We start from the raw sequence: 7,535 nt of genomic DNA on the forward strand, positions 1-7,535 counted from the left end.
CATCGATGATGGTTCCGAAAACCTTACTTTTGAGACTAGGTCTCTTGACGAGTAGGCTGTCTATCCCCTGTGTCGTCCCAGGAAAGATTCCTATTCAACCACAGTGCTATATACCCAGCTCTTTCTGATTGATTTGTCATTGGTACCTGTTTTGTAAGACAAAATCTCAGGACGCATAGACTGAACTGGCCTTGAGCTCACAGAGATCAGCCTGCCTCTGTCTTCCAAGCACTGGGATTAAAAGTCTGAGCCATGCCTAGCAGTATTTTTTTTTTTTTTTTGGTTTTTCTAGACAGGGTTTCTCTGTGGTTTTGGAGCCTGTCCTGGAACTAGCTCTTGTAGACCAGGTTGGTCTCGAACTCACAGAGATCCGCCTGCCTCTGCCTCCCAAGTGCTGGGATTAAAGGCGTGCGCCACCACCGCCCGGCCACCTAGCAGTATTTTAAGAATGGGTCTTAATAAGTAAGTTATTCAGGCTACCATGAGTTTGTCATTTTTTGAGGTTTTATTTATTTTATGCATATGAAGGTCTGCTTTGCATGCACGAGTCTGTGCATGCATGCGCCATGTACATGCATTGTCCACGGAGGCCAGGAAAGGGTTTCTGAGACTGGATAGTGACAGGGCGTTAGGAGTTGCCATGTGGGTACTGAGAATCAAATCGGGATCATCTGGAAGAGCAGTCAGTGCTCATAACCACTGAACCATCTCTCTAGTTCCTCCCCTTTAACTTGTGATTCTCCTGTCTCTGCCTTCTGAACAGCTGGGGTTACAGACTTGTACAACAGGCCCAGCTAAGCCAAGATCCTCAGTGCAGAGACACAATTTGTCTGTCAAATAGGTCTGTATAACATTCTCCTTTGCGGGCACAAATTATATATATCTGGAATGCTGGATGAAAATGCTTACTTCTTCACTCCCATAGTGATGAGAAAGATTTACTTAGCCAAGGGGAAAGACTATTTATACTTTAGAGTCAAGCTGTAATTCTTGAAAAACAGGAAACCACATATCAACACAGCCAATAGCGTGTACCACGCTAGAAAGTACAGCCGGGCTTCAACTAACAGAGTCAAGTCGTTCAGCTGCAGCTCGGCTTCCTGATTTTAAAAGGGAAAATGAACTCCAGCTTCAGAGTCACAAAGAGGTGTGCATCGTATGACATGGAAATCAACCCAAAAGGGCTCTCTGGGAATGTACCTGATGGCTCTTCTGCAGACCACGGCTCACCAGTGTCACGCTTAGATCGCTGTCTAGCACACTGAAGAAGGATCAGGAATAAACAAGAGATTTCATAGCATTATTTCCTCCAGGCTCCACTTGGCACAAAACTCTTTCAGTAGGAAAAAGTCATTCTAACAAGGAACACTTAGTCATGTTTAAAATGGGCCAGATAATTTGAGACCGTCAGCTGACTGTCCTCCCCTGGAGAATACTACTAAAGTTAGGAGAGCTGTCCCCAGGCAGGAAAGAGGAACTCATTAGCAGCGGGGATGGCCTTGTCACACAGTATCAACTATGCTATAACAAGTTGCAAACACCAGAAATTAAGTATCAGAGGGGCGGGGGCTGCAGGCATAGCTCAGTTAGTGGATAGAGTGTTTGCCTAGCCCGCACCAGGTCCATGGTTCAGTTCTCAGGTATATACACAGTTTGTGGCCAGCTTCAGAAAACCCTATCTCAAAAATAAAATAAAGGTTAGAGACGCGGCTTAGCGGGTAAGGTGGCTGTGGGCAAGCATGAGGACCTGCCTTCAAAGCTCTAGGGATCATGTGAAAAGCTGGGGTGCCAGCCAAGCTCCAGACTCAGTGTTTAACTCTGTTCTTAAAGGAATAAGGTGGGAGCCGTAACACAGGACAGCTGACATCCTCCTCTGGACTGTATATGAACACACAGAGATGCTCACACCAACACACCTACATGCATATATGCCACACACAAGAGAGAAAGACAGAGAGAGTTCATCATTAATAAAATACCTATACCTATTAAGGACCACATACTTCACATTTACATCCATGCTGTAGTAGACTATTCACAACTTATTTAATTGATTTTTAATACAATCCAAGATTGAAGCCCCTTGTCCCCTTTAATCCCAGCACTTGTAGGTAGAGGATAGGTGGGCCTCTGAGTTCTCTGACTTTCGGGCCAGCCTGGTCTACAAAGATAGTTTCAAGACAGACAGAGCTGTTACATGAAGAAACCCTGTCTCAAAAAATGAATATATATATATGAGGGGGAGGCATCGAAGGGTGTCAGAGACCTTGGAGCTAGAGTTATGTGCCTACTGGGAACTACACCCAGGTCCTCTGGAAGAACAGCCAGTGCTCTTTAACTACTGAGCCATCTCTGCAGCCCAGTTTTGACTTTTAAAAAGTGAAAATATAGGGCTATTTCAGGACTTAGATTTTAACATTTAACTCCATGAGAGATTATGCAGATTTGATGAGAGCTGAGCATGGAACTCTTTTCACTTGTTTTTCAAAAGTAATAAAAACACGTTTCTTTTCAAAAGCTTGATTTTAAGCTGCCTGTGTGGTGGGGTACACCAACAATCCTAGCACTTCAAAAGCTGAGGTAGGAGGTTCTTGAGTCCCAGGCTAGTTTCATCTACATAGTAAGAATCTGTTTGGATGGGGCTGGAGAAATGACTCAATGGTTAAAATGCCTTGCTGCTCTTACAGGACCCAGGTTCAGTTCCCAGCACCTATATGGCTGTAGCCCCTCCCCCCCATGTAGGGGCCCACAGAAGCCAGAAGACAGTTTCAGGGGCTCTGCCACCACCTCCTGGCTTCTGTGGGCACCACATGCACATGGGTGCACTAACATACTTGCAGACAAGCACTCATACACATAAAATAAAGATACATGCTACAGTTCGAATTCTAATTAGTATTAACAAAAGCCCATAGTCAGATATTAGGGGGGTGAAATCCAAAGGATCAGAGAAGCAGTGCGGCCAGCCACTAGAGAAAATGTTTGCCCTACTGAGTCCTCAGACTGAAGGGGAAATCCTGTCTCTGGGCCTGTCTCCGTGAAACTTCAGACTGAATGCAATGAGCACCTGTCTCCCCACCCCTCCCATATTCCTCTCTCCACCCAGTTATGTCACTCCTGTCTCTGCCTCCCTAGTGCTGGGATTAAAGGTGTGAGCTCTGTTTCTCTTTTAAACTGATTCAGTCTTGTGTAGCCCAGGGTGGCCTTGAACTAACAGAGATTGGTCAACTTCTACCCCCTGAGTGCTGGGATTAAAGGTGTGTGCCCCGACTGTCTGGTCTCTCTATGGCTAACTAGTGTGAGAGTGTTGATTACCCTCGAACTAGAGTGACTAGCTCCACACTCTGATCTTCAGACAAGCTTTATTTGTTACAGCACAAACAAAATATCTAAAGACTTACCTGCAAACAGTAAGGAGGCAGACATCATAGCTCCTGTCTATAATCCCAGCTCATGGGAAGTCAAGGCAATACAGTGTTAAATTTGAGACCACTCTGGGCTATGTAGCAAGTTCTAGTTCAGACTGGACTACAGACTAAGACCCTGTCTCAAAACAAAACCAACAAAACATAAGGGAAGAAAAGACAATTTTCTACTTTTTTTCAACACCGAAGGCAGTAATTAACTGAAAAACTTTATGGATAAATATGTATTGGTGTATGTCTAGTGTGTGGTGCAGGCCTTTGATTCCTGCACCTAGGTAGAAGCAGGAGGATCTCTGTGAGTTTCCTGAATAGTCCACAGAGTGAAATTAAGGATGGCCAGGACTATACAGAGAAACTCTGTCTGAAAAACAAAACAAACAAACAAACAAACAAAAAACCAACAAAAAAAATAGGTGTCTAACAAAACTACAATTTGTAAGTGTGTTTACTTTTTATTTTATATGCATTGGTGTTTTGCTTGCATGCTTGTGTTAGGGTGTTGATTACCATGGAACTGGAGTTACAGACAGTTGTGAGCTACCATGTGAGTGCTGGGAATTGAACCGGCATCCTCTGGAAGAGCAGCCAGTGCTCTCAACTATCGAGTCCTCTCTCCAGACCCAAATATATGTATATCTTAACTGAACGTCTAGGAGTGCTAATTGGGTGCAGAGGCTGAGGCAGGAGGATCACAAAGGCTACCTGAGATACATAGTAAGAATCTTTGAAAAATCAAAAACAAAACAAAAACCACAAGGATGAAAAGGAGGCAGAGAGAGGATAAAGAACAGGAGGAACATCACCGCCACCACCACCTGTTAGCTCAACCAGCGCTTTACAAAATTCAGTTAAACCAAGTAGGAAGCCAGAGAAACAGTGGGTTCTGATACTGTCTGATTACCCCATAACGGAACACTGACTTCTGGGGTGGGGGCGGGGGGGAGCAACTTGTCCTGCATACAGTAAGAAAAACAGTATTTAAAATAGTCTGGACTTTTATTTTGCTATATTGTACAGTCTTTGGGTGATTTTTGTATCCTCACCGAAGACAACATGATTCATCAAAACTGTCTTTTTGCAAGGTCAAAGAGTTACACAAAGGACCAAAGCCAAGGCCCCACAGAAACGCACTTTCTGCTCTGAATAATTAAGATGTATTAACGCCAATGTGTAACAGCCCAGCTTCCTTCTGCAGAAAGCAAAAGATATCCCCAGGATGGAAGCAGCTAGTCCCACATCCCTGGAGTCAGTAAACTTGGAATATTTCAAAACTAGAAACAATCACCCCTGTCTAAAATTCGGTCTCCTATGTCTCTCTCACTTTGACCCTTCTCATCTCAAAGCTTTTCCGTTCTAAGTTCTTGCTCTCCTCGGACACGCTGGATTCTAATGCATCCCCCTAGTTTTAATTAGAATTTACCTTTTCTCCTATTCTCCCCGGGATTGTTAGCTTTCCATTCTCCCCTTTCCTTTTAGGCATGTTTATCTTCCCCACAGTCAAGAAATCACCTTTAAGTGGAGCAAGCAAGCCATGGGGAATTTTCAATCACTTGTGAATCTATTTCTAGAATACCCACTCACGGAATCCTTCCCACTAAAGATGAAAGGCAAGCTAAGGAAATACATTAGACAGAGGAAGCAAACACTCAAGCAGGACCATAGCTAGGTGTTTGTAAGCCGCAGGGAAGAAGTTGAGTCTTTTCCCTTTGCGGGCCCCTGGTCTAAGACCACCAGCCTGACACCGCCCAGGTCTGTGAAAGGGCTGCTGCCCACCCCCACCTTCCTGCATTCCGCATGACCTTGTCCTGAGTCCTGCGCAGAGCCCACTCCTAGGACTACTCTGACTCCACTGCAGAGCTCGGAATTCTCACTTTGCAACTGTCCCAGGCAGCACTGCGTCTGCATCTCGGTTCATAGTTCCGCACTGAAGGTTTTCAATGTGCCAAGTTCCTCAGCGGCGGATCATACCCCCCATGGCGCACCAACAGGATTAAAATTATCCCACCCTACCCTTCAAAAGAGTACAATGCAAGGCAAATGGAACCGCCGGCAGTCAGGGCTTTCCGCCAGCTCTGTCTGGTTCTCGGAAGATTCGGACACAGCCACAACCTCCAAAGCCAAGGGTCTTAGGACGATTTGCATAACAGTATTGGTGGAGAAAACCCAAACCGCAAGACGCTGGAAGGTCCCTCAGGGCTCCGTTCAAGGAAGTAGGGTTCCACACAGGAAGAGTGTGATTCGTATTCCCCCTCGAACCGTGCCCCTCTAACTCACTAACCGAGTGTTAGAGTCTCAATCACCAAGGACCCGACACTGGAAAGAACAGTGGGGGTTGGGGGTAGCGTCCAAAGAAACTAGCCAATCCTTATTCTTAAAACGCCGTCTCCCTCCGTCCGGCACAGCAGTTCTCAGAAGTGCCTCCAACTTTTCTCTGCCTGGAGGATGCTGACCACCGCCCCACACCGCCTCTCCATCACAATTAGAGGGGATCAGTAGGTACCACTAATCTCCTGCCAGATGCTGGGGTAGTAGAGTCGGAAGCGGAGGAGGGAAGAACCTGGCTGTACTCAAGAAACTTCTTGGACTCCGGGTTACGCAACTCAGGGACCAGCCTCCAACAACGGGACATTTTCCCGCAGGACACGAGGCTCAAGGGGGCGAGGGTGAACGAGCGACCTCTCAGGTCCTCGTCCCCGTGGGTTTCTGGAAGCTACCTGCTGCGGAACCGCAGACAGAGGAGGTGCGCGCCTGTCTTCTGCTCCATTCTGCCGTAAGGTTACCACCCGGAAAGTGGCAAGGCCGGCCTTGAGTTAGCCTACGGGGCAGCCTGGCTGCCGAAAAGTTCGCGACTGCGGCGCCGGGGACCAGGAGGACCCCAGACCCCCAACCCCAGGCACGCAGAGCTCGTCTTACCTTCTAGCTCCTTTGGTCCTCCAGTCCCGGCTGGGGCGTCCTCGCCACCTCTCTTGACCTGTTGAGATGCAGGGACGCGAGTCCGGCCCTAGAGCCGCGGGGACCCGAGGGTGCAGCTCGCACTACGGCGCGTGCAGGCTGCGGGCCGAGTGCACCCGGCTCTGCCAGCTACCCGTTCGCCAGCTTCGGGCATCGGCCGCCCGGAACGCCCGGAGGCCCAGGCCACGCCCTCCGTGCCAGGCCACGCCCCTCTCTTTGCCCCACCCCCACGAGGCCCAGCTCCGCCCCAGCCCACACCCTCCTGCCCTCGCCACCCCAAAGGCAAGGAACATTGCGGTCCTGCTACGGAGACGCGGGTGGGAGGATCGTGGGGAAGCTGCGGTTCCGGAGAGAACGCGGCAGTGACCGCGCCGACCGCGTGGGTGACCCTGCCCCAGGATGCTGCGGGGACACCACAACCTTCGGGCTTGACAACCAGATTAAGCTCCGGGTCAAGTTGCGTCGGAAAGTGTCAAGGAGGCTTTTTGCAAGCTCCTGTACAATTGGAACGGATTCCATGTCCTTTAATGGCGATAATAACTAACATCTGGGGGAGCTGAAAAAGGCTCTTCACTCACAGGCCCAGTTCATCTTCTTAGAAACCTTCTTGAACAGATACTTTGTTCCGGTTTCCCAAGTAACGAAACCGAAACTCTGGAAAATACAGTGCTCAAAATCACTAGCCTCAAAGCGACTTTAGGAAAGCTGGGCTCGGGAATTAAGCCTCGGGCTTTTTGTGCTGCCGTCGCTCAACCCCTGGGAATCCCAATGGATGTTGGGGACCTTGTAGTAGAGACCCACAGGAAGAAGGGTTCAGTTCCTTAAGAGTCCTAATCCGAGCAAGCTATCCAGCATCAGCTGTCCCCAATCCGGAACTTCACCTTTATTTCCCTGAAAGAGTCAGGAAGATTGTTGTATGAAATGTCCCAGGACACGCCCACGAGTGTTCTCTTTTTGAGACAAAGTCCCACTGGGTATCTCTGGGTGCCCTAAAATGCGCCACTACGCCTGGTTACATGTCTTTTAACTATGAAAGTCAGTTTACTTAGCTGTAATCTAGTGTCAATGTAAATAAATACAACGTAAGAAAACTAAGCCCTCCTATGTGTTGGGTTCTCCCCACCCCCTCCCCGCTTTTTTTTTCAATTAAGTACTGTT

The 7,535-nt window shown here is 48.0% G+C and overlaps 1 protein-coding gene across 2 annotated transcripts in view; it reads right to left on the reverse strand.

Annotated features, from left to right (window-relative positions):
* Aff1 (ALF transcription elongation factor 1) overlaps positions 1 to 6,527 on the reverse strand; it is a 163,738-nt gene extending 157,211 nt beyond the window's left edge. For both annotated transcript variants that reach the window (XM_057771555.1, XM_057771554.1), the window contains exon 1: positions 6,339 to 6,527. The gene's annotated coding sequence lies outside the window, so the exon portion shown is untranslated. The remainder of the gene's footprint in view (positions 1 to 6,338) is intronic.
* Positions 6,528 to 7,535: the final 1,008 nt, after the last annotated feature.

This window comes from Chionomys nivalis, chromosome 6 (assembly GCF_950005125.1).
Source record: "Chionomys nivalis chromosome 6, mChiNiv1.1, whole genome shotgun sequence".
NCBI classification, from domain to species: Eukaryota; Metazoa; Chordata; class Mammalia; order Rodentia; family Cricetidae; genus Chionomys; species Chionomys nivalis.